General features: G+C 47.6%; 1 long non-coding RNA gene across 1 annotated transcript in view; it reads left to right on the plus strand.

The window, feature by feature from the left end:
• Nucleotides 1-23,266, plus strand: part of LOC137484789 (uncharacterized) — an 88,010-nt gene extending 64,744 nt beyond the window's left edge. The window contains exons 3-4 of the long non-coding RNA XR_011005036.1: nucleotides 22,102-22,295; nucleotides 23,039-23,266. This is a non-coding gene — a long non-coding RNA (uncharacterized lncRNA). The remainder of the gene's footprint in view (nucleotides 1-22,101; nucleotides 22,296-23,038) is intronic.
• The last annotated feature ends 3,799 nt before the right edge of the window (nucleotides 23,267-27,065 follow it).

The following is a 27,065-nucleotide window of genomic DNA, read 5'->3' on the forward strand; positions in this document are numbered from 1 at the left end:
AAAAGGATTTGGGGGAGAGGGTCACAACAAACTATTTTAATTAGTTTTCATCTCCCCCAAAATCTGAGGGATTAGGCTTTCCATGCCAATTACTTGAAATGTGGATATCTCAGAAATTTTTGCTGTACATTCAACTTTTGACCAGCCTTTTCTATTATTTCAGATGCAGATTCCAATAGAAACACGATGATACAATTTGTTTAGTTATGAATATATTCCTTATTTTCTTGTCCTCTGCTTTCCAATTTTATTGGCGACCCATTTCAAAAGCAATTGTTGCAGGCCAATACCTTGATGCAACATTAATAAGAACAAAGAGTCTTAAATTATGGAAATAGCTGTCTATGTAACACATTAGTAGTTTTACTCTCCATTTGGCAGATCTATTGTGGATAAAATTGTGTGTGAAGGGATGAAAGGGAAGAAACTTGGATAAGAGTGGAAGGATTTGCTCCAGGATAATGAAGAAGACAGACCCACGTAGAGATTTATTTTATTTGCTTTTGGCAATTAGCATTAGCAATACTGTCTCTGAGAAGCTGAAACTGCCACAGATAATAATGGGATTGCTTTTGAGATGATTTACCCAGTTCTTATAACCAGGGATTGAATTGTGAGGGCTGTGGGGACTCAGCACCACCTCTGGAGGTGCTCTCATATGTGCTGCTAATCACACAAACTTTAAGGTATCCAATGTAAGGAGCCCAGGGTAAGAAATTAGGCTTTAGAGCTGCCAGGTGAAAGCAACCCTACCCTAAGTGTACCATCCCTGCTGCTCAATCTCACCACCCTCACAGGGAAGGATTCTTTTCCAATATCTCATCTATCCCTACCTTCTGGCAGTGGAAGCCATTCCCTGTGTCCTGTCCCTCCATTCCTTGTCCCCAGTCCCTCTCCAGCTCCCTTGGAGCCCCTTTGGGCACTGGAAAGGGCTCTGAGCTCTCCCTGAAGCCTTCTCTTCTTCAGGAGAGCACACCTCCAGCTCTCCCAGCCTGGCTTCAGAGCAGAGGGGCTCCAGCCCTCGGGGCATCTCCATGGCCTCCTCTGAACTCACTCCAGCATGTCCACATGGTTTGTCCTGCATTTGTCCTAAATACCTGTAGCTGTGTATGGTAGACTGGGCATTTACACCAGGGTTTCACATAAACATCAAGGCTTTGGTGTATTTGTTACCAGGGATCAGCTGAGACGTGGCACCCCTTTTGGGCTGTGCTGGTCCATCTCCTTCACCCAACGATTCCCTCTGGTTCTGGCTTTGATCTGGGATGGAGAACTGCTTCTGATCTTGCTGAATGTCAGAAAAGTTCTTCTCTGATGTAAATCTGGCTGTCAGCAAGCTGCCTTGACTTGGCATAATGCAAATGACACAAGAGATGGGTCTGAGAAGTAGAAGTAGTCCAGTGGCTGGTGTTTGGCCAGTGTGGCTGCCGTGAGCTGGCCTTGGCTCAGCCTGTGGCAGCTGCAGTGAAAACCCTCAACACCAGGATGTTCACAAGGCATCTCATGCATTTCCAAGGCCTTGCCAGCTGTCCCAGTCCTGGTGACAACTTCAGCAAGTATTTCTCAGTGCTTTTTCAGGTGCAGACAGTGAGGGGCAGGAGGTCAGTGGTGCCTTGAGCCACAGGACAGGTTGGGGGAGGAGCCAGAGCCATGGGTTTCCCATCCCCGTGGCAGCTCCTAAAAACACCGCCCTGAAATGCTGCCAAGGCAGCAGAGCCAGGAGGTGTCTCAGTCCCCTGGGCCAAAACACAAGCTGTTGGCTGACTTCAGAGCAGGAAACTCGGGGTGCAGGTTTGAGCTGGCTCAGTGGTGAAGTGCCACCAGCCAGCTGCTCATGGCACTGGTGATAGAGACCCCCCGGGGGTCACATCGTCACCGAAGGCTCTTGGCGGCGGCGTATGCGGCAGAGGCTGTGTCACCCATGCCTGGGAAGGTGCCTGTGTGGGAGTGTTGAGCAAGATCCTTAAGCTCAAGGGAATGTGAAATCGTTCCCCTTCCTGTCTGTACTCTTTTAGTGTGTCTGGACAGGAGAAGGGAGCTCGTGCTGTCTCTGTCCGCTCCCTCCACGGGAAGGTTTGGGGAGCTGGGAGCCAGAGACTTGCGCGCCCCATTCTGTCGCAACGTCCCAACATCAACACCCTCTGATCTATGGTATCCTGAGAGTTTGCAGCTCTTGTGTGGAGATGGAGTATGAATAAGGGCCCCCCAGTGTATTGGGAATTGGGCCTGTGGGTCTCCCGTGTCAAGTGAGTCATAATGTATTAGATCCGAGGACTTCCCCCACGGGTGTTTAGTCTCAACAAACCCAGCTAATTCAGATTTAACTTAGCTCTTAATATGCTACATTGCTGAGTCTTCTAATTAATGCCACATGTTGCAGTCAGCTGTCATACTGAATAAATGTTTACAAAGCTATTAATGTACTGTATTTGTAAACCAGACCAGCTCCTTTTTGGAAATCATGTGGTATGTGTTTTCCCCTCAAAGATGAAAAAAGTTTTTTAGCAATAACGGATACTTTATTTTTGCAGCAACAGCCACGTCCCAGGAATTCCTTACTAACTTTCTTGGGCTGCAGCCATTATCCCAGGGAAAGAGGTGGGGAAAAGCACCGTCCTTTGAACAGAGATGCTGAGCTGAGCCCTCTTGCCATGGTGGGACGAGGGGCTGGTAGGGATGTGAGATCCCCGTGCTGGGGGTGATGCCGGGAGGAGACAGAGTCCGTGCGTGTGTGTGTTGGTGGCTCTCCTGTCCCCAGCTGCTGCAATCCCTCCCCTCCAGTGCCACGTGAGCAAGGACACCCGGCCACAGCTGAGGGAACAGGGACACAACTGTGCTGTCAAGCAGTCTGCAGGCCAGCTGCCTTCTGCTCAGGGGCCCTTGCGGGGATGAGGACATGGGCTGGCCACTGCCATCTCCACATGGCCAGCACTTGCGTGCCACGGGGACTGGGTGACTGGAGCGGTGGGATCGTGGGGGTGGGAGCTCCAGCCTTATCCTCAGAGCCACTCCCCAACAGCTTGCTCTGTACAAATTCATGTTTTCTGTTTTCTGAGTTTGTTTGGTTGTGTCTTTAATTCCCTCCTGGGGCTCCAAGGAAACAGCTTTCTTCTGCTGGGATTCCTGCACTCCTGTTTCATCTCTAATCAGCTGCAGAAGCCATGGGAGATGACAAAGGACTTGAAAGCTTAGGGAGGATGAGGCTGGCATGTGTACACTGCCACCAGCTCCTGTGTCCCACTAGCCAAGGCATCTAGCTAAGGGATTTGGGCATGTTGTCCTAGCTGAAGTCCATGACCCTCACAGAGCCTATTTAGAAAGGTTTCACTCTAGCAAGAATGAAGTAAATTGAAATGGTGTTTTCTCTGCTTTTAACCAGGTGAAATTTAGAATAACACTATTTTGGAAGAATTCATAGTGAAGCCTGTACAGGTAAAGAGAAGCAAAGCAGTTAAGTGATTTCACTGGTGGGGCTCAGCCCTTTGCCCTCTTGCTCCACTGTCTCTGACTGGCCCAACACAGGGATTAGCTCCACACCTGGACATCTAAGCAGGGGAAATCCAACCTCCTCCTAGTCATTGTGCCTTGGTGAGAAGCTCAGTGCACTCTCAGTAGAATGAGTCAAGGAAAGGAAAAAATATTCTTACTTTTCTCTCTGTATGTCCTGCAGCCCTCTAATGATACTGCACCTGCATGTGGATTGTATTTTCCACCCAAAAAGGAAGAGAGGGTCATTTCATCCGGAAAATGTTTGAGTACTTTATTAAGGAATGATGCTGCATAAGTTAAGAACCGCACCTTACAGCCTTCCTGTTTCATTTCGTGCCTATTTATGGCTAAATATGGCTGAAAGAGTGGGAGACCTTTGGTTCCCTGGTGCTGGCAGCAGGTGGAAGGTCCTACTGCACCACAGAGCCGTGTGCTCCACGGGGCACTGAAGGTGCCATCAGAAATCACCAAACAGCAGGACTAAGTATCCCTCCCTGTAAGAACTATTCTAGGAAATGGCTTTTGCACTTTACATGAGAGCCTACAGGCATCTCTGTGGAGGCTGCTTTCATCCTCTCACATCCCCTTGGACAGTATCTCCAGTCCTTGGGGTTTTTCTCCTTACCTGATGCTTGTCTCCCCCCTGCAGTGTGATTTCTGTTCTGTTCACCCACGAGATCTCCCTGTCTCCCTCCTCAGCTGCTGCAGCCCAGAGCTGAGGGCTGTGTCTGCAGAGGAGCACAGGTAATGTGCCACTGTCCCAGTGCCTTGGCCACTTCAGATGGGGGGACCTGCTGCTTGCCTTCCTCCCTGGGCTGGAAAGGGAAGAGCATTTGGGGTGGGAGATGGAGCATCCCCATGACTGGGGCCATGGCCAGGCTGTGCCTCACTCCTGCCTGGAGTGACCAGTGCCTTCCAGTACCTTCCAGTTGGTTCAGACTCAGCTCCATGTGCTCCAGCTTGTGTGCAGTGAACCAAGAACTGAGATCTTTTTGGTGTTGCCTCTCCCTGGGAGCAATACCCCTGCTAGTGGAGTTAACGCTGTGTGCCTGGGTATTACCTGTTATCTCCCAGCCTGGTGAACCCCTAACAGAGGCCTCGAGGGGTTGCTGGTGACTGGTGGGGCACAGCCGCCTCTCAGAGCCCCACACTTGCAGGGAGAAGGAAGCAAGGCAAGCTGAGCTGGCTTTTCATTTCGGATCATGGTTTCAATGCAGGATCCCTTCAGGACCATGTTTTGAGGGGCTGCCCCAAGCTGCAAACCTTAAAACATCCAGCCCTCACCGCTGAAGCCAAGCACACACCTGCTCTTGCTGTGGAGCTGCCTCTTCCATATCTTTAATCCTTTTTTTTACAGCCTGCCTTGCCAGTGCAAAATGTGCTCACGATGTTAAACTTCCCTCATTAGGCTGAACATTCCTCTTTTTAACCTCTTTAACCTGCAGCATTCCCATTGGGAGCACCCTGTCTCCATACTTCTCAACTGCTCTTAATTAGATTGGGCATTTCTTGCCTCCACTGTATATTTACAATTTAGGAACAGGAAAAAATACCGCCTGCACTTAAGGGCTTTCTTCCCTTCGTTCGCTTCCCGTGCTTGATATGTTGGACAGCAGGAGGTGGAAATTTTAAAGCCCAGAGGAGCAGAACTTGTCTGGGAGGACAATCCAAGGCAGTTTAAGTCATTCTTTAGGCAGGGCTGATTTCATATCTTGATGGATTTTTACATCAGCTCTCACTTTTTTTATTTCCATGGCCCAGTGTGCGCATGTCCCTGCGCACACACACACACACAACCTTATTGTCTGTCGTCTGCTCTTCTCCTGCCATCAGCCTTTTATTATTGTTGATGTCTTTTCATTCCTGATGCCAAACTTGATTTGGAGATCACAGTACTGAGGATTTGGAGCACTGTAGATGGAAAACTGAAGTCCTAAGTGACTGGAGCTCTTGGCCAATCTAATTGTTATTGACATTTGTGTCTGATTGTTCATCAAGGGAGATTTGACTTGCAGGCCAAATCATTCTATTACCAGGGTTCCTTTCAACCTTTTCTCTAACATAAAAAAACACCCTCACCCCAGTCAGCAGCAGCAGAATCAATGGCAATATCTGGAGATGTGAGAGGCAGGAGTGAAGCTGGAGATCACGTAGGTCCCGTTTGAAATGTGCGAGCAAAAGATCCGAGAGCTGGCGGTGTTGCCTTACAGGGGGGAAAAGGATCTCATTAACAGACTACCGTTTTCATGGCAAGGTGAAGGAGGCAGAGGAAGGAGGGGCTGGCAGGGATAATTATATTAAGGTCATTTCACCTGTCAAAACTTTCCCTTTAGTGGTGTCCCTGGTGCCCTGGGATAACATCCAGATTTGTCCTGAATGGTGTCTCTGTTCCTGCTTAGGAGCCTTGACTGGTGGGTCGTGAAGCGAGCTGCATGAAAGGAGCCCTGAAGGCACCCTTTTGCCTTCTTTTCACCTCCTGCTCTCCTTTGATTTTGCTTTTCCCCCCTCTTGAGTTTCAGGGTGGGTAATGACGAAGCCCTGCTGTGCCGCTTGCCCGGAGTCGCGCTCTCTCCGGGAAGCACCGAGGCAGCTGGCACAGCAAACGCCCCATGTGCAGCCAGGTTCCTGTCTCCCTGCATTTCCAACCCACTTACACCCTGCTGCAATGCCAAATTTATCCCCCTTGAAAGCTCTCCTCTGGAGCAGAGAGGGATGGAGTGAGGCTGATTTTGCTCATTAGACTAATGGTGGAAACCGGAATGATGCAGACACAGGGATCAAAACAGAGCCAAGGGAAATATTCTGTTTATCCACTTGAAAGAGGAAGGAGTAAGGGGGTGGCTGATAAACCAGAGCATCCTCATTCTGGTGATGAGCCTTAGAATTACCTACCCTCCTTCATGTTCCGAGACATTAAGTTATTTCGTTTTCCAGGAGTTTGGGGAGTGGATAATTTCTGCAGGTAATCTTTCTCTCAAGGTAGGTGGAGATGGCCTCGCTTCGCTAACATTAGCAACTAGAAGTAATTTGGGAAAGGAGGCGATGGGAGGAGCACAATAGGGTTCATTCAGGATCACGCAGGTTTTACGTGTCACCATGGAAACAGCAGAAATTTCAAAGATCAAAGACTTCTCCACCAAAAGTTGCTACCTCAATGTGTTGGGTAGCTTGAGAGAGAACTGAGGATGAGGAGGAAGTGAACCTAATTCCCCTGGCCTTCGGCAAACAGCTCAGTGAGTCAGATTTATCCTGCTGAAGTTGCATTGTTGGGGTTTGAGAGATGGTCTTGGCTTAACATGCCCTGCCTTTGAGAGATGCTCAGGAGCAGCAGTGAGTCACGAACAGTTGTGACATGCAGTAGGAGTTGATGAGTTTCCCTAAATCGGGACATATTTGGATCCTGGGATTCTCTTTCAAGTAGGAAAATAAGCAGAACCACATAGTTGCTAATAGTACGTAGTTACTACTACTTTTTAATTAATTATTTCCTTTGAGAGATGAGCGAAAGGCGTTGAGCTGTGGATGCAGAGTGGAAGCGCCTGGTGAGTGGTGCCATTAAGGTTGAACTGTTGGACATCTGCATTTTGCTCCATTGAAAGAGTTAAATGGCCCCCAGTGTTAAAAAGGATTCTTGGGGGCAAAACCCTGCAGTCTGTGGTTCTGAGAGTGCCAGGGGAATTGGTCAAACTGAGATGTGTGTGACTGTGTGTAACTGTGTGTAACCTGTCACACCAGCCTCTGTCACTCCAGGCTTGTCCCATCATATCTACCATATGAATAGCCATGATAGCAGCCTGTTCTCTGTTTCTGTCTGACTGTTTGGCCCAGTGCTGCTCTTCTACCCTCCTGTCTCCTGAGCCAGCTTAATTCAGCAGGAACATAACTGGCCAGACTCATCTCTGACTCTCTAATTGCTTTATTTGTTTTTGATGAAGTCTTTTGGGAGATATTTCTCAATAAATGCCACTTTCTCCTTTCTGGAGGCAGGCAGGGGTGTAAAGGTACCATACAATGCTTTGGCCCTAAATAAGGAGGAAAAATACCCAAATGAGGAGAGTGCATCCTCACTCCTTGAGGATGTGAATCTCCCCTTGGGACCAGACCAAGTTGCTGTTTCAAAAGTCTTTCAGACCTATAAAAAGCTGGTTTAATCATAGCACAGTTTGTAACTTGGGCCTTGAGGAGGATGAATGAACAAGTGTAAATGCCATTGCTCTTTCAGGAAAGGACAAGCCAGAATTTTGATCATATCAAGGGCAATGGGAAGCAAAAATATGTGCTGGGGCTGGCACTTGAGTATCTACCCTGAGTCTCACTCCTGCCAGGTGTTCCTGCCATGGCTCCCAAGGCAGCGACGCTTCCAGTGCAGTAACCTGAATCATTTTAAAGAGCAAAGCAGAGACAAAGCACAGCATTGTCAGCAGCAAAGGTTGAATAAGAAGACCTTTGGGAGCCCTGCCACTTCTCCCTTTTAATCTGATCAGCAAGCAGCATTCTTGTAATTCCCTCCAGGTCACTCTGAATTCCTGCAGTTTCTCAGCCAGGTTGAAGCCTTTCCCTCTGATATTAAATAATCTTCAGGCTGAGAGAAAAACAACAGAGCAGGATCAAGGCAAGGCTCAGTTTATATCAGAAACCAGCAGGAAACTGCTGCTACCTTCTCCCAACAGCTCTGAGACTCAGGAATTCAAGCCTTACCTTGCACTGTGAGCTCTGCTTTTAAAATACTTTGCCAGGTCATTTTGAGAGGGTGTGTTGTGGTTTTTATCATAAAGCAGTGCTCGCTCTTGTGATGTATCTGTAAACTTCAGTTGTTCTGGCTTAATTCAGGTGAAACAGCAGCTTCAGTGGTAACCCAGAGCCATGGGACTGCTCCTAAAGCTCATGAAGACAAGGTTGGCTTGGTTCAAATCTCACCTCTGTTGTATGTTGGGGGCACAGTGAAGCACACAGACACAGAATGAGGCAGGAAGATGAACCAAAGGAATTAAAACCACTTCTGTCCCTCAGTGGGAAATAGTGCTAGTGCCAGAATTCCTTACTCCAGCTGCCCTAGAAAAGCACTTCATTCACTTCAGGGACTGCTAACTCCAGCTTAATGTTGAACTCCAAAGATTTTAAGTGATGCTGGAGAGATGAGACTATTTTGAGAAGTGAGGTGTTTCTGTTTTTCTGAGGACTTGATCTAGAAAAGGAACAAATTTTCTTTCAAAATATACAAAATAAATATTCCTACCATGGAAATGCATAGCCTGAAGACTCAAATGACATTGGGTCACTGCTTTCTTTTATCAATAACTTTGAAGTCTCGTCCCAGTTTTCTAATTTAGATTCTTTTGATAAGAGGTTCTCAGGGAGCCTGGGCAAAAGCCAAGGCCTTCTCCTGCTAATAATGTGTTGGGAACAAAAGTACCAGTAGCAGTTCCAGTTTTGAGGATGGGCCAAGTCTTAAAAGTGGCTGTGGGGACTCTGCAGAGACAAACCCTGAGACTTAGGACTGTTTTACATTTCAGCCAGCTCTTGGACCCAAGGGCATGAACCGTGTGCTGGGATTGATCTTTAAAAGCATCATGCTGGTTCTCCATTCCTGGGCTCTGCCATGCTGGACTGATGTATGAGGTGGATTTCACTGACTTGCTCTTTGAACTCCCTCCTCGTCTCATCTGTTCACAAAAACTTGTTCATGTTTCAAATAATAAGATGGAGAATTAAATGAACAGCTTGTAGCTAAGTTAATTTTTGAGCAGGTGCTCTTGGGGATGAGCCAGCCCTGGACAGAGCCCATCCTCGTCTGAATGACATGGAGATGTGTGGAAGGAATGGGGAGTGATGATTTCTAGAGTGGACAGTGACTGAGTCCTGTTATTCCTACCACCTGAGAGTGGGCAGTCCTGGAGAAGGTGGGAAGGTACAAAGGCTACCTGACTCCAGAAGTTACCTCCTCCTCCGTGTAGGGTTGGGGGATGCTCATGAACACTAAAGAAGAGCTTGAAAAAGAGCTTTCTTTGCTCCAAGACCTAAGGCAGCTGCCAGCTGAGCACATCACATCTACAGTTTGCTGGGTGTTTCAGCAAGAAGGAAAATGGGATCCTTGTGTCCAGGGGAGCACCCTGGCTGTCTCAGCCACCCCATCTCCAGGACTGGTCACTGCAGGTGCACTGAGCACTCAGGCCTGCCCTGAGGAATGCTAGTGCTGGGACATTTGTGCTGGAGCCATGGCTCTGGGAGCAGGGGGACCACTGGATCCGTGCTGGCTGGGCACTGCCCCGTGCTTGCACCAGCTGTGTGTGCAGGACCTGAGCCCCGAGAGCTACAGCTCATTCTGTAATTAATTAGTGATTCCTGACCCCAGGCAGCTCCAGCCCGCTGACAATAACAAGATTGCAGGAGCTGCCTCTGCACCCTCACCACTCTCATTACGTTAACTGAAATCCCCTGCAACAGGGACAGGAGCTGCTGTCAGGGCAGGGATAAACCTCCTGCTCTCCTTGCTTTGGGTCTGTTTCCCTGTGGAATGAGCCCTTGGGTGTTTCCCCCACCCTCAGTGGCTCCTTGCCCCGGGGCATTGCCCCAAAGGCCTCGGCAGTGCCAACAGCACAGCTCACCCCCATTGCCCATCCAACCCACTCACCAGCTGGGACGGGAATTCTTTAGGAATTCTCCACAATGCCCTCTGTAGGCTCTAGATGAACAAAGCACACACTTTCCAGTGCCAGGGGAAGCGGGAATGGGCTGGGGCTGCAGCAGGACACGGCTGCCTTGGAGCTGGAGTAGCCCTGGGGAGGACCTGGCTGTGGTTCCCTGGGTGTATCCTGGTGGATCCCAGCAGCGCTCCCGGCTGTGCCAGCTGTCCGGGAGAGCTCTGCAGCGAGGAGGTAAGCTGGGAGCTGTGCTAGCGTGTTTGCTGTCTCACACGGGGGTGCTTTCACACTCAGAATGGTTTTAATTATTTGTTGGAAGATTTTGAGAGCTCCCAGGGTAATGGAGAGGCCTCAGTCAGTGTTTCCTAGCTGAAGGCATCCATGGATGTGCGTTCCTCGCCTTACTCACAGCCCAACCTTGCATCAAGAGTGGGGCCTGTGCCAAGTGCCTGGGTGGTTCCTTGGTGGCTCTGGTCATGGTTCTCAATAGTTGGCAGCTCCAGGCGTGTTGGAGTTTGCACCAAGCTCTGTGGAATTTGTAGAGAAGTGTCTGCTTCTCCTAAATTATCACTTATTATTTTGCCTTACAACAGTGCAGTAAACATAACCTTGCATGGGTAAAACTTTCTTTGTGGGAATAGCAAAGTGACTCGGAAAGACAGTGAAAGGGCTTCAGCTGCAGAGGTGAGTTGTGGCTGAGCTTCAACCCTATATTCCTGTCCCTTGTTACACTGTGCAATTCCTAATGTTCAGGAATCCCTTTAGTGTCAATTCTTGAGCAAGAAAAGACTCCCTCCTGGTTTTTTTTTTTCCTGGAAGAAAGTACCAACAGATGCTGCTGACTAACTGAACTCACACTTCCAAGCAGGAAAAATCAAAGGAACAGGTTCCTTTCCTTGCTTGGCCTCAGACTTCATCTCCTCTGGGTGAACAGTGTAAGGAACTAGTCCAGAATTTTTTACATAGGTTTTATAAAGTCATGTTTGTGGTGGAGGTGGGAGGAAGGATCCCAAATGGGGGGTGATAGCTCCTGCTGAGGGCATCTCAGCTCCAATGTGATCCATGCATTCCCACAGCGCTGAATTGCCCAGCATCACTGCTCATCACCCAGGTATCTCCCTGCAAGGCTTGGAGCTCGGCTCTGAGCGTCAGCTCTGTCCCTGTGACCCACAGCGCGTTGCTGGAGACCCCACACACCTTCCCCTGCAGGCTGGGTGGGCACAGAGGAGTGAGTGTGGGTACAGCGTGAAGGGCGAGCACAATAGAGCAGGGCCAGATGTTGGCACATCAGTAGGGAAGCAGAGTGGCCAAGAGCTGTCACCAGGACAACCAGAACACTGATGGATTGGTCCAGCCCTGTCCCCTGCACTCTGTAGCTGCCTTCCCACCCTCAAACCATCCCTCCCATGGGCTCTTCCGCCCATTCCTTAGATCCTCTGCAAGGCACTGACAGAGCTGTAGCAGGGCTAACATTTCTCCAGACAGTGCTGATCTGCAGGGGGCTGTTTCCATTTCTCTCCAGTACTTGAGGATATTTTATGGGGAGAAGAGGCTCATGGTTTTGGGTGGTTTGGAGTGCACATGGACACAGCTGATGTGGTCCACTTCTCTTTCCTTGCACTCACCCCACAAATCCCACTCCAGTGTGGTTCTTCATCAAAGCCCACATGATGTGATCTGATACTTGCCTGTCCTTGGGGAAAGAAAAAGCACTGAGTGATTCCTTTTGTTTTAAGCTGTGTAATTGGTAAGGAAAACATATCCTCTTCTAGTGGCTTTTCTTTTATTGTCATGTTTAGGAAGTTTTCTCGCATGTCATAACATTTTGTCTCTTTTTACTGAAATCCTTCCATGAAGGAATGATTGTTTGCACAAACAGACTGACATGTTGATACAGGCTGACAACTGCATGGCTAAGACCAAAATAAAATGTAAAGTAAACACATTTGCATAAGTTTATAATATGACCCAGTTCTTACGAAGCGGAGGAAATGGGGAGATGTGAATCTAAGCAGCTTATCTTGCATCTCCCATTTCTGCTGTGCCCCTCATTCTTAACCTCTGCTCCGTGAGTGCCATGGGAGAGTTGTCTGATTTTTCCATTCAGATTTGAAACAACAGGTCCCTCTTGTAGTTCACTTGTGGTTTTGTTTTGCTTAGGAGCATTCCTGGTTTTCCCCTCATGTGAAACTGGTTGGTCTTTTTCATCCTTTTTCTACTCGGTTACACTTTAAAAGGTTTCTGTCAGTGTATTTTCTATCACTTTGAAATTGCAATGACATGCTGCTCTTTTGTCATAACTGTGGCATCACAAAATGCTGATTTGGTACTATCTATTTTTGATCTGCTTGTGGCATGATTTCCTTAAGGATTGAGATTGGTGCCTCTTTTTCCAGATGAGAAAACCAGAGCGTAGAGCAGTGATTTCCTTTTGGACTCAGATCACTGCTGCCCTGGCTGAGTGAAGTGAAATTTGTTCGTTCTCAGCTGACTGGAAATGATACAGCTCCCTTGTTGATGTGTGTGACTGGAAGCAAGCCCTTGCCCAGACACGCAGGAGTTCATCCAGCAGTTTGTGGCATCAGTCAGGTCAAAGTTGTTTGTTGGCTTTCACAAAACTACTCCCAAAAACTATGAATCCTAAAAATACCTTTTGAAGGGCCTTCTCTGAATCTGGCTGTCCCAGAGGGAGCCAAAGGGCCCTTATTCCTAAAACTGCAGTTAATCCATGCTGCAGTTGGAGAGAAGGAATGAGGGAGGTCTTGGAAAAATAATGTTAAGTCCTTGGAGCAGAAAGATGCTTAAACCCGACTGCCACAATGGTAAAGATGGACTCCAGCTCCATCAAAGGACATTTCTTTGACTTGCCCAATTTCTGCCTGCACTTAAACATCTCTGTTGGATTTCCTACAGTAACCAAAGGCAGAGGAACTTCTAAATTCAACTCTCAATCTCAGAACCTTAGATGTCCCTCAACTCCCTGCAAGCCTCTCCCAGCGGATGTCCATGGCCCCAGCCATTGTTGTTGGTAGTAGAGGGGCAGAGTTAAGTTTTCTATCAGCTTTGAACAGAGCCATCTTGGTTTTGATTAGGAGGAGCCCATTGGTGCCAAACAATCTGACTAACAGTGCCCTCTGACTAACAGAGTGTGAGCAGTCCTTGCTGTGGAGAGAACACAATAGTGCTTTACAAATTTCTTGATGAGAGCTCAAAGCCCTGGTCTCCTAGGGCATGAGCAATTCAGATGCACCATCATTCCATGTATGAGTTTCTGGGAGAGAGTGGGATTTAGGGGAATATTTATTTCTGGGTTTCCTTTTGCCTATTTTGGGCAGTTTCTAGGTTGGTGAGTTGTCATCCATGCCTTGCTTGGATGGTCATTATTTTAGGAACTGGCATTCAGTCCTTGGAGCTGTGAGATCTCACAGTGACCCTCATGTCACTGTCCTTAGGAGGGTCCCAGCTCTCCATCCCCATGGCTTGCTCAGCTGAGCTCCCTCTGGAGCTCCAGAGCTGATAGGGAATGCAGCTGTTTTCCTGCTGGCCCCTCTGGCTCTGAGTTCCAAAGGGAACTGGAGGGTCCGGGCTCTGTTCATCACCATCTGACCCTGTTGTCATCTGCGGGGCTTTGCCAATGACATTGCAAATGAGGAGAGTGGCACAAGGGTGCTTGGTTGTGGCAACATCACCCTGGAATAACAGTGGGGAATGCTATTTAGGACTTTTTCCCATGTTGTTACACACACTAGTAAGAGTCTAACAAGAAAAATATGTGTTTATGAAATCCTAGACATGGTGTCCCCACAGCCAGACCCTTCATGTGTCTTTATTTTGTTGGATTTTGGATGTGCCTCTCTCTTGACAGGACATGTCCAACCTTAAAAAGTGTCAAGATTTTCAAGACTTATAAGCCATAATTTTGATTTCCAAGAGGCAGCAATGGAGCTGTGATATCCAAATTATCCATGAAATACACTGGTGCCTTGGCTAGTGCTGGATCCTTTAAAGGGTGAGGTTTGGGTAAATATTCTAGAAGAGTTAGAGCAAAAATACTGTTTGCAGAAGAAAGAAGACTTGGGAAGGGGTTGACTGATGCTTGTATTTTGTCATTCTGGGTATTTTTCTGTGTCACATATCCACTTTAGGACACTGGTATTAAACTCTGATGTCATATGTTGCAGGTTCTGTGTCTTTTCCAGTTTTTTTAGAAGAGCTGGGAAGAGTTTTGGTGTATGTGGGAAAAATGTGGCAGAGATGAGTCTGTGAGCACACAGGTCCCAGCAGATGTTCCTATGGCCAGGACACCCCAGGAGAGGCAGAGCTGAATGTGACTCATGGGATTTTTAGCTGTGCTCTCCCAGACTGACAGTGAAGCTTCATCTTAACTGAGGGAACTGGGCTGAGAGTGTTCAGCTGGAGAAGGCTTCAGGGAGACCTCAGAGCCCTTTCCAGTGCCTAAAGGGGCTCCAGGAGAGCTGGAGAGGGACTGGGGACAAGGGATGGAGGGACAGGATACTGGGAATGGCTTCCCACTGCCACAGGGTAGGTTTAGATGGGATATTGGGAAGGAATTGTTCCCTGGGAGGGTGGGCAGGCCCTGGCACAGGGTGCCCAGAGAAGCTGTGGCTGCCCCTGCATCCCTAGAAGTGTCCAAGGCCAGGTTGGACAATGGGGCTTGGAGCAGCCTGGGATAGTGAGAGGTGTCCCTGCCATGGCAGGGGGTGGGACTGGATGGGCTTTAAGGTCCCTCCCAACACAAACCATTCCATGATTCTCAGAAACTGAGAGACCTGAGTCTGTAATTGTGGGTTTTGAAGGTGATCTGGAACAAAAGGGGAAAATGTCAAAGCCAGAGCTGAGCCAGTTTATGTAACCACCACATTCTCTCCCTGGCCTTGCTGCAAGCTTTCTGAGAAACTATAGACCAGTCATATATTTCCCTCCACTGCCCTGGTATTATTATTTGAGAATTAGAAATAATTAGCTGTTTTTTGCCTGTTGCATCTGTTCAGACCACAACTAACTGGAACTTGACTTTCCACTCTGTGGCCAGACACGAGAGCAAGACGTTAGTCTGAACGTTTGGCTTGTCTGATCATTTTCATAGCTAATGTATCAGATAAAACCAAGTACAGCAAGAACGTGTCTCATTCCTGAGTCTGCTCTAAAGGTTGGCTTGACAGTCATGTATTTCTGCACCAGTGGAGCTGCTTAAGCCAGTGTAATTGTGCTGCCGCATACATGGGTGGGACTGATTTTGAACTGGAGACATTAATGGCTCGAGCGTGGTGTAGGACTCCAAGAACAAAGGACATGGAAGTTTGACTCCCAGATCACAAGTGGGAGATGATAAGGGCATTATTTGAGTCTTCTGGGTATCATCCGATGTATATCAGATCATCTGAGTCCCCTGATGAAGGAGGTGGCTGATAAACCTAGCCTTGTGGCAATTCTACCACCCCAGCTTTCAACGTTCACTGGTTCATGCTGGCAGGTAAAAAGATATTAAAGAGATGTGTACCTCTTATTCCTTAAAAGTCCTTTTTTTTTACTACCCTGTGTCTCCCAGGTCATCTGCACTGGTTTTTCATGTCATTCTGCTGGGGAGGAACACAGGGCTTGAGCTGGCATCTGCGGGGAATTGCTGGGAAGCTTCGTCCTGATCGTGCTCACGCTCCAGATCGTTTACACAAGCTTTGCAAATCCAGTGCTTTGGGAATATGGTCGGGATATGCTAGAATAAACTAAGCATGCTGCTTCCATGAAGTGTGGGAGCAGTGAGTCACATTACACAGAGGGACTTACGTAGAAAAACTCCCTGCTAGGTGTCAGAAGAAAATGTGTTTTGTGCCTGCAGCCTCTGCGGTTGGGCAACACATGCTGCAAAAATGTTCTGGATGTGCAGGAAACCAGCTAGAGCTGGGAGCTCTGACCAGATCCCAGGAATACAGAAATCCTACGCAAACGTCCAGAAACTTCTCAGTGGGAAAACAGGACACGAAATAGACTCCTGATAGATTTACAGGGCTATGGTTTGCCCCTTTCAAAGGGGATTTGTTGGATACACCCTGATGCAAGTTTGGATGGAGCTGCTGCTGCTCATGGCAGAATATCTGAGATCACAAACTCCCTCCTTCCCCATTCCCATCAGAGAACCCCTTGAGGAAGGGAATAGCCTGGTATTGAAATTGTCTGCAAGCTAGTTAGATCACATCCCTAGACTGCTGCAAGGGCTCTTGGATAATGTATGTATAATGTTTTTTTATGGCTTTTTATGAAAAAGGAAGTCAGGGCCAGGTTGGTGAGACTGGAAGAGCAGGGAGTGGATTGGCTGTCAAGGGTCAACCTCCCAATAGCCCTGTGATCAAAGGCTGCTCTCAGCAGCATGAGTTTATAGGCAGCCAAGACAAACAATAAATGACTTTATCTCCTTTCAAAAAAGAAAAAAAAAAAAAAAAAAAAAAAAGACGTAAGTTCCAGATTTCTGGACTAGACAAATTTTGGTTGTTATTCCCCTTCTCTCTCCTAGTGCAGCTATTTCTAGATGTAGGATGATAACAGGGAGGCAGCAAAACAAAGCCCAAACGTGAACCAGGCTGTGCCGTGTTCACAGGTGGTGAAAATTCGTGCAGAGCTGAGGAACTCCAAGCAGCAGGACCAGTTTACTCCTGCTGAGAATCTGGCCTTCACCAGCAGCTGTCGCTGGAAAAGCAACAGGAAACTGTGAATTGAACCGTGGCCATTTCCCCTGCTTCGATCCCTTCTCTGAAGGTGTTGCCTCATTTGTTTGCAGTTGGAATATTGCCTGTTTGGCTGTCCCAGCTGGGCCTCCAAAGTCAGCTGGTCAGAGCACAGCTGGCCAGTTTTAAACATGCTGGCTGCAGTCAGCTCTCTGGATAAAGTGAGCAGAGGGGAAAAAACATTTTGGGCTCCTGTGTACTTGATTATTTGTTTGGGAGGGAAAGGAAGATATGAGAAGAAAGACTTTCATTCCTAAAATGGAAAAAGTTTCAAAACATTTAGTTGGGTTTGGATGTGAGGGAGAGGAATCTTCTCAAACTGCAGAGTGTTCTTGATTTAGGATTTCCTGTTGGATATGTTTCAGAAAGCTATTCCAGTCATAAGTGGCCAGATTCTCAGCTAGAATAGATGTGTAAAGCTCTGCTGATATGAATCCATGTAGCACTTTGACCCCAGCCTAAGATCTTAGGCCATGGTCTGGTCATGGATTGTGAAGATCTATCCCTGTTTATGGGCTCAGGGCAGGACTAAATCCAAACAGAAGTCACAGTTCTGAGGTTCAGAACTGCATGTGGGTGTTTAATCCCCTCCAGTGCTGACACCCTCAGTATGTGAGGGTTTGACTGTTCTTGGAAGATGTCTTAATTCAAGACTGAGAGGTTTGTTTGGTGTTATGCTAAGTGGGCCTGGTCACATCAGTCTGGGGAGAGGCAGGAAGCCCCCCAACCTTCCAACCAAACAGTCTTGGGGGTTTTATACACATCACATGTTTGTACCCTTCTACACACTGAACATGGAAAATATTGTGAGAAAATATTTCCAAGCCAGGATTTAGTGCTGAGAATAGAGGCAAAAAAGCCCTGGGGGCTCAAGAGAACATATTTCCATAGTCTTTCCAGATGTCCACACAACAAAGTAGTGGAGAGTTGGGAGGGGATTGCCCTTTCCAGTCGTGAGTGCTCCTGAGACAATCATGGGGACTGTGGCCTGGATGTGTAGGAACAGGACCATGGCAATGGAGCTGCTGCCCAATGAAGGATGAAGCAGCAGGAGAACTTCACCTTCTCTTCTTCCCATCCACCCTGGTGGACTCAAAGGGATACATCTAATCTCCTGTTCTGGATTTTGGGATAGAAGGGAAAATTGGGTCCAGGCCTGCATACTGAGGCTAGCAGCATAATCAATAACAGGATAGGTTGTCTGGTTCTCTGTCCTGGGTCTTACTAAGTGAAGCTGATCAGGTTTCGCCAATGGCTGCAGCCTAGGGTAGAAGGGGTTTCTCCAGGGGTTACTGAGCTCTGGCTGGAAGCTCTGAGCTGAAGCAGAGAGAGATTTGTCAATATTTGTGGGGTTTTGATTTTTTTTTTTTGTCTCTTACCCTTTCTCCCACCATGGGAAGGAGCAGCTGCTGGAGACCTCCATATGAGGGGAGGATTTCCAGGGCTGGGACAGGAGGGCCCTAGATTTTGTTTCCTTGGCTGGCACTGCTGCTCCAGGGTGTATTCCCAAATCCCTGACTTTGTTTCCACACCTGTCAGCAAGGGCTGGGCTGTGTCCACTGCTGCGCTCTCCCCTTGATGTCTCATTCTCTCTGTTCACATACTGTGTGTTCCTCTGCCTTCCTCCCACCCTTCACAGTCAACACTGCAGCAGCCTGTGAGTGACAGCAAAAAATGAGAGAATTTATTTTGTTGAACTTTATTGACTTACAGGCCTTTGTTTTAAGCCTTTAACATTCAGTCTGCTGCCTGCTGCTCCTGCCTTGTAGGAGCTGTTGAACTCCAGAGGCACCAGAGCTCACAGGTTGGTGCTAACACACCTGGTACCTTCAGAAGGTCTAAGAAAACGAGGTTCTTGCTTGCCCAGGGATTTTAGTGAAGTTCAAATCTCCCGTTCCTAGAAAGTGCTTGTGAGTCCTCCAGTGAAAATGTGCTGCATTTCCCCAGCATGGTTCATTATTTATACAGTATTTCTGCATAATTACCAGGCTCATGTGAAGGTCTCAAGGTGCTCTGCAGATGCCAAGGTGTGACCTCACCTGCAGTTAATGAAACTCTGGTGACCGATAGACCTGTGACTTGCCCAGGGCACAAAGCACTGGGCAACGTGAGCCGGCTCCCTACCTCCACCCTGATGAGTTACCCCCATTCTGCTGCTCCAGAGAAGCTGGAAATCCAGTTTAACCATCTGCTTGGGAATTCCCCAGTAGCTGGAGGGGATGGAGCATTCTCACACCCCAGCACCGAGGGTGCGGTTGAGGTGAAGGACGCATGCGTGGGATTGGTGCGCACTGCCTGAGCCTGGCTGACCCCCAAGCTGTCCCTTGGGAATTGGGACAATTGCTCAGGACTCAGCGTGGCACTTTGGACTGCCAGCTGTTTCCCAAGGTTGGACAGCATGTCCTCAGCATCCTGGAAGCTCAGTGACTGTGTTTTGGCTGGGATGTAGCTGGAAGAAGAGTGTCTGATGTGCAGGTGTGGGGAATCTTCCCCATCTCTCTGGTTAGATGGATTGTGGTAACCTGGGGTTTAGCTGCTCTAGAAGCCGAGGACAGAGCTGCATTGCTCTTGAGCAGAGCAGACTTTATGAGGGGGGAATACTCTCAAAACCATCAAAATCTCCCTCTGCAATTAAGGACATTTCTAAAATAATAGCTGTAAGTACCCTCAAACATTCTAAAAGTGGTTTGCAGCATAGTATTGTTAGGGCCTGGTTCTCCAGAACTCACACTGGAAGTTATGCCATCTTCCACTGTCAGACAACAATTTGGAAAGCCCCAGCTGTTGAACAACATGTGGCAGCAGCATGTGCTCCAAAACTGGGGAGAAATCCATAAAGTAGTGACAGCCAAGCCATAATTTGGACCACCACTGGTCTGCAGGGTTGGGTTTTTTTTTTTAGCATCTCTGATTGGTTTTTCAATTCATCCTGATTTCTTCACAGAAATAACTCAGTGGTTTGAAGGAGGAACCTGTGGTTCCCTGTTGAGTGGAGAGGCCCTGCTGCTGTGGCAGAAGAGGGGGGCTGGTGCTGCTCTGTGGTCACTGGTGGTACAGTAGGAGCTGAGAACATCACCTGGACAGAGGTGATTTATTCAGTAGTGTAGGGATCTATTGCCAAACCCCACAGATTATTGCATAAGGACATCTTGGGAGGCCAACATTAAGGTTATTTATTGCAATAAGGAGTTTTAAAATTTATTTTTCTGATAAAGCTCCCAATGAGAGCAGCTCAACAGAGCTGACTGGATCTCAGTAGGATATACCCATATGGAGAGGGCAGCACTTGGAGTCTTGCTCTGTGCTGGGTGTGGAAGGCCATTCTTATGACCCAATAGTCAATATATTGGAGAAATCTGTATCCAGCAATGAAGTCTGGATTGAGTTAGAATTGCCCAATGACCTATTAGTGCAATATACTTGTTCTTTTTCCTGGCATGCTTGGGTTTTTCTCTACCCCTCATGTTTTTTTCCTGCAGTTCACAGATAGCTGGGGAAAAGTACTGCCTTTATTTTCTGCATGGCAGAAAACATCTTCATTTTCTGCCTTTTTTTTTTTTTTTAAGCATAATTAACAGAGCAAAATTGCTTGCAGATTCTGCTTTTCAACGGTCAAAAGACAAACTGCCGGTTTTGCTTTGGGGTTTTTTTATGGCTGAATTTTGGGAAAGAGGGGATAGAAGAATTAAAATTACCTGCTTTTTTGTAATGGGTAAAAACAGGAACCTTTTCATGAGAATTGACTGACGACAGTACTTTTTTTCTAGGGAGGAGGCAGGATTAGGGTAAAGAGCAGAAAGAGCAGCACGAGTTAAAACTCATTTTGCCAAGTGAGCGCACATCAGCACACTCAACAAAATTCCACCCTGCCTCTGCTCTTGCTACATTGAGTTGGATGCCATTAACCTCCCAACTGCACTTTCTTTTGCAAATATGGTTTTCATTTTTCCTGTTTTGCTGCTGTTTAGGCCCTTATCAGTTCCTTGCTTGACAAGAGATGCTTCTGCTTTTTCTTATTTGTCCTTGCCTTCCACACTCAAGCTTGAACATTTCCCATCATTGTTGGCTTGTTTCATCACAGACCAAATCATTCCCTTGCCTGTCCCCCCTCCCCTGCTGTTGAGCTTCATGATGAGGAGTGTGGAGGAAGGAAAATACAGAGCTCATTTATTTTTAAGTAACTGTAACTAATGGCTTCATCAGCTAACGTAGTGGAAAATATGCAAACTGCTTGGAGGAGAGTGGATGTTAAAAATGTAACTACAACATTATTGAGACATCTTTCAGCTCTAATGACAGACTGAATAACAAACATGTCAGAAACTTTGTTGCTTCTCTAAGCAAAACCAAGTAATTGGATTTATTTTCAGTGATGATTTTTCCTTTTACATAGTCAGCTCCTCATCCATTTTGCTGTAGACCTTGTCAGATCTCTTTGAATAAACAGCTTTTTTTTCTTAAATGGTAGAGTGAGCTGGGGGACAGGACTTTTTTGTACCTCCCTTTCTTCTCTGCTACACACTTTTTTTTGGTTTATCATGTAGGACCAATTCTGAAATGTTTCTGCTGTGGCTCCATCACATGCATGCATTGGTTGTAGCTCTCTGTTCCCCTTGAGCACATCCATGAGTGATGTGGACTGGACCCAATTTATTTATTTCTCAATAATTATATTAGCTTGTATCAGCTGATGATCTGGTCCCCGTAGTCTGGAGCTGTGCAAGTTCTTGTGCAAGCCTTTGTGTAAGTTAGGGGCTGCTCGTTCTGCTGTGGCCAGCAGGCTCTTCTCTGCAAGAATACCATGATGGTGCAGGCTTTGAACAGCACAGGAGAGTCTACAGTGGGATCTTTTCTCACGGGAAATAGGGGAATCAAATCCATTTGTCTAATGGGACAACCCTTGAGAAAGCATGCATTGTCTTTAAAGGTATCCTCCCAAAGAAAAAGGTTGGTTGGATTTCCATCCTTCCCCGATGGAGGGGCTGGGGAGGCCCTCATGGCACCGTGCCGCGCCGCACCTGCCAGCCCCTGCAGCTCTCTGCTCCAAATTGCTCCTTGCCCTTCTTGGCACCAGGAGCTAAACCTGCAGCTCTCCCTCTCTGAAAGGGAACCCCGGAGCTGGCCCGCAGCTCTGCACAGCTCTGGGGACACGGCAGCTCAGACACATGGTTCTTGCATGTGCGTTTCTTTTTAATTTAACGCAGAGCTGCAGCAAACCATTCCACCCACAGGTGAGATCCTTGGAAAACTGACTGCCCAGAGCTCTGAAGCTTTCAGCCTTCACGCTAACGCACGGGCCCAGCTGGCTGGAGATTAAAGAGCACAGTTGAAAACCAAAAAGCATTTGAAATTGCACCACTGAGCTGGCAGGAAATTCCAGCTTTTTGTAGATGTCGGAGGCGTTGGAACGGCGAGGAACCAGAAGGTAAAATTCCGGGGTGAATTGCATCATCAGCGTTTCAGCAAAGCCTCGGACATCGGTTGTGCATGGGCGGGGGGGCACTATCCCCACCCCTCCCAATCTTGGAAAGGGGGGAAGAGCATCCTGGCTTGCAGCCTGGCTCATGCCTCAGCTGTCTCTGAGCACAAGAGGCCTCTCAGCTCAGTGTGAATCCCAGAGCGGTGCTCAGCACTTGCTCTGGGGATGGAGCTTCCAGCCCTGTCAGCCTCAGCCAGCCCCAGGCGTGCCAGAGATCTCCAGGGCAGATTGGAGGCTTTTGTTGTGCCCAAGATAAACGTTCCCTTTGCTTCTTGGACTGACTTGCTCGTACTCTTGGAAGATAACTCACTGTTTAGTGGGGTTTTAACTGCTCTGAAAGGAGTCAGTGTTGTGTATGGTTTGATCAGAGAGGACATCTGCCTGCAAGGAACAAGAGTGGGAGACCAAGAGGTCTAAATGGGTTTTTGGACCTTTATCCTTTATTAGAGTAGGCATGTGTGGGCCTGAAATGAGACTGTTGGTGAACAGTGATTCCGAAATCCTCCTGAAAATCGGTGCGACCGCTCATTCCCTTCCCCTCCTAAATGGGCTGCCAAAGATTATCACTCCAGCAACAATGCTTACAGGCAGCTGAAGAACTCGAGGCCTCCTGTGAAGCCATTGGCACCAATGGGAGACTTCAGCTTCCTTTTCTCTCATCCCCTTTCCTCCCCCTTCACCAAGAGCAGATCAAGCCCTGCCAGCATGAGCGGTGGAGAACAAAATCTGCATTGACGACAGATGGAACGAATGTTATGGATGCATCCCAGGCTCTGAGCTGTTGTGCCACATAAATCAGTAGTAAAACTTTGCCAACTCAGAATGCTTCACAGGACCAGACTATCAGCCAGCTTAATGCCTGGCTCTGCAACCCCAAAATTGCATGGTCCAAATAAAAGAAAAAATAAAATAGTGAATTCATGTGCCCTCAGTTGAACTTCCAGCCAGCAGGGCTGGGTTGGGTCCAGCTCCTGGAGATGAATGTGTCTCTGTGATAAGTGACTTGTGAAAGATAATTCATGGTTTGGAAGCCTCCCACTGCACCAGTGGGCCGTGGATGCTGCAGATGAAGTGTGAGGTCCCAGGCTGCAGATGCTATCGGAGCTGGGCGGGCGGCTGGATGTGAGCGATGGCCAACCCCAGCCATGAACCCTGATTAGATACCGAAGAATCAGGGCACCCAAAAATACTTCATCTTGCTCTCCTTGCATGTGTGCCAGTGCCAGGGCCACTCCTTCACAGAGAAAAGCTGGAACCACACACAACCATCGTGTGTGAAAACTCACTCCCGTCAGGAAAGCTGCGTCCTGTGCACTGCATAAATCCCTTGGGATTTAAGACCAAAAAAAAAAAAAAAAAAAAGAGGCAAATAAAAAGATTTGTTGTTAAAATTATGGCTTGGCAACCCCATAGATGTGCGTGGGGGAGAAGTGCCTGCAACCTTTTTAGAGGCATACTTGCCCTTTGGAAAATGAACTTCCATTAAAGTAACAAGGCTTCACCCTTCTTGGTGGGATTTTGGCAGCATGAGGGGGAGAGGAAAGGATGAAATGATCCCTTCAGCTTTCTCACTCTGTCTCAGCAATGATAAAATAAAATATTTTAATGCAGCACTTCAGATCTCTGACAGCTGTGGTAGCCTGGTGTTTACAGAAGACATCCTGTTGTTCAAAGGAGACACTTCTGCCTCGCTGAAATGAAGGGTTTTTAATTTTTTTCCCGTCCTCACTGCTCTTTTATGCAATTTCCATTCCAAGAGGCCATTACAAGGGTGACTCTGCACATTCTGAGGGTTGTAACAGCAACAGTTCTCCATCAAAAAGCAGATCCAGCTTGTGGGAAAACTGCCCTGGCACCCACACGGGGCTGAGCAACACTTGGAAGGGAAAACAAAAGCCTTGATGGTCATGGAACCTCTCGCTGCAGCACAGAGTCCAGCACGTGAGCGTATCCTCCTGGGATTGCATCCTAGCTTGCAGCACAGTGGGATGAATCATAAGGAAATGCCACCCCAGGGAACGAATTGGTCTTTCTTTGAAAGAGCTGATGGCTCTTGGACTAGCGATGGAAGCAGGGAGGGAGGCTGCATCCAGCTTGCTGCATTCGCCGCAGCGCTGCAGGAACACGCCGGCGAGGCCGGGCATGCTTTGCTGCCTCTCCAGCAGAAAACCCATTTCCCTGTGTTTTTGGTTCCTTGATCTTTCTAAATAAACAGTTTCTTTGTACTGAGAAAAAAAAAAAAAAAAAAAAAAAAAAAAAAAATGCTCAGCCATTGGTGCGCTGAAAAGAATTTTTTGGGAAATGGGGAATGTGGGGACTTTCACCTGCTGGCAGTGTCTTTGGTGCTCCGCAGGGATTTTGGAGTCTTCCTCTTCTGAGCAGGGTGATGGGAATGATAGCTCTGAGCCTTGAACAGCTTCTTCAGCTTTGGATCTCCAAACCTGCTGTGCTCTCAGATCTTCCCCAGCCTCGTGGGCATTCATGGCTTTGTTCAGCTGTTGCTTTGCCTCTGGATCAGGACAGCTCGCGGGGCTCCCTCAGAAGCTCAGAGTCACTGAGAGGATTAGCAGCAGGGCCAGAATCAGTGTTTCAATGCCTGCTTACCACGTGCTGTGGGGTAGCTGGAGAAGGGGGAATTTTGGTGTTTTGGTACTGCTTTGCTTGGCAAAGGCTGTAAGACTCAAGGATAAAGTCTGGTTTACCTCTGTGGGATCTTCAGTGGAAAACAGGCGAAGATCTCAGGTCTTTCTGTGATGACACACCAAAGGGAATCCCTATGAACACCACCCTGGCATCCTTTGTTCTTATGCAGGAGATCCTGGGAGCTGTGACTTTAGAGGCCCATGATGTCACCAGGGAGCAATCCCTGCGGATGCTCGAGTTCATTCAGCTGGCTTGGGTAGGAGAAAGGGTGAGTCCCACAGACTGATGGATATCTTGCACCTCCGGCCACTGATTTAAGGGGAAATGTGTCGCCGTCCTCCTGTCTCCCCACAAAAAGCCTTAGATGGAAGAAACTGGGAGATCTTACAAGATCTCTATCAGGAGACTGGCTTTCAAGTGACAGCCACGTCTTTAATCCAGCAAAATCTTTTTGTTTCTATTGATGCCCTACAATAAAAACAAAAGTAAAGAGAGGAAAGAATTAAGAACAGGGAGACTTGCTTTTAAAAGGCTTATAAAAATACATATAAAGCGAGACACGATGAGAACAAAGGGGTAATGGAAGCCGACAGACAGTTCTCATGCCATTAAACTGCATCTCAAAAAAAAAACCCTCTCAAAAAATAATAAAAAAAAGAAGTTAATCGTTATTTGGAGGGGGGGAGTGTTTTTATTGTGAACATGTGCAAATGGAGGCTTCAGCCATATAAAACCCATGCCCACAATAAGTATATTTGTGTAGCAATTAATGTGAGATCACAGGCTCGGCTTTTGCCAAATAGTCGTGTCAGCATGGGGTACATTATGTGTGTCAGGAATCCAGTTTCCAAATGTGGAAGACATTGGGCCACTCATAATTAAATGTTTTGTCATCGCGGGGCAGAGCCGCGTGCGCTTCGGCTGAACCGAGCGCGGCAATTCCAGTGCCATCGCCCAGGGTTTGCTCTTTTGGCAGCTCTTAAGGAAACTTTATGCAGGAGGAATTTCAAGACACTTGTAATTAGATCTCCCCCCCTCCTTCTTTTCTTCCTCCCCCTCCCTGAAATGCAGAGGGCAATTTTGATTTTCTCTCTCAGCCAAGAAAACGGAGTTTCAATTTCTCTTTATCGTAGCAGGGATTATCTCCCTGATTGGTTGCGTTGAGATATCATTTCCATGGGTTTGTGTTAGTGTTTCTAGTAACACTTCCGTGGATCCAATACTTTCTGGGAAGTTTATTACAGCAGCTGCTAAAGGCAAAGCAGAGACATCCAAATAGTAGTGCAGGAACATGCATTTACCACACTTACAACTCCAACAGATTCAGTTGCAAGAACTGCGGCAATATTTCTCTTTGTTTTCCCCTCCTTTTATTTCCTTTTTTTTTTCCCCTTTTCTATTCCTTGTGGTCTTATTAAGATCCAGCAAAGGCTGTGGTCCCTGGTGCTATGTCTCTGAATTAATTTTAAGTAAAGCAGAGGCTGGAATGACGTGTGGGAAGGTTCTTGGCATGGATGGACTTGGCTGGAGTTTTCAGTAGAGAGACATTTAAGGGAAGGGAGAAGAGGATTGCGTGTGTGTATATGGGGGGGACAATATTTTTTATATACTCTGCACAAAAAGCCATCTCCACAGCTATCATGCTTTCATCACGCCAGTCCGATCCAAGGATGTTCAAAAAGTGAAACACGTCGTAAATCTGGCAGGCTGGCTGGAACTTGGAGAGGTTTGAAAGGCGCTGGAGGGTGGGAGCATCCCGGCTGGGCTGGGCTGGTCAGCCGAGCCCGTGGCGGGGGAAGCCCCTTTCCACGGCTCCGGGCACTTCCATCGGGGTTTTATCTCCTTGCTGAGTAGATATCCCAATTACTCCCCCCCGCCCGCTTCCAGGGAGATGGGAACAGATGGGCCCCACTGTAGAAATGCTGAGCAGCAGAGAGAGAAGCTTTAGAGTTCAGAGTGATTTTTTCTTTTGATTATTTTTTTAGCTATTTAATGGTTTTCTCTGTGGTGCTGTGAAGCATGGCTTGAGAATGAGGAGGACAGCACAAGTCAGTTTTTATTCCACCTTCCCCA

This window comes from Anomalospiza imberbis, chromosome 18, assembly GCF_031753505.1.
Source record: "Anomalospiza imberbis isolate Cuckoo-Finch-1a 21T00152 chromosome 18, ASM3175350v1, whole genome shotgun sequence".
NCBI classification, from domain to species: Eukaryota; Metazoa; Chordata; class Aves; order Passeriformes; family Viduidae; genus Anomalospiza; species Anomalospiza imberbis.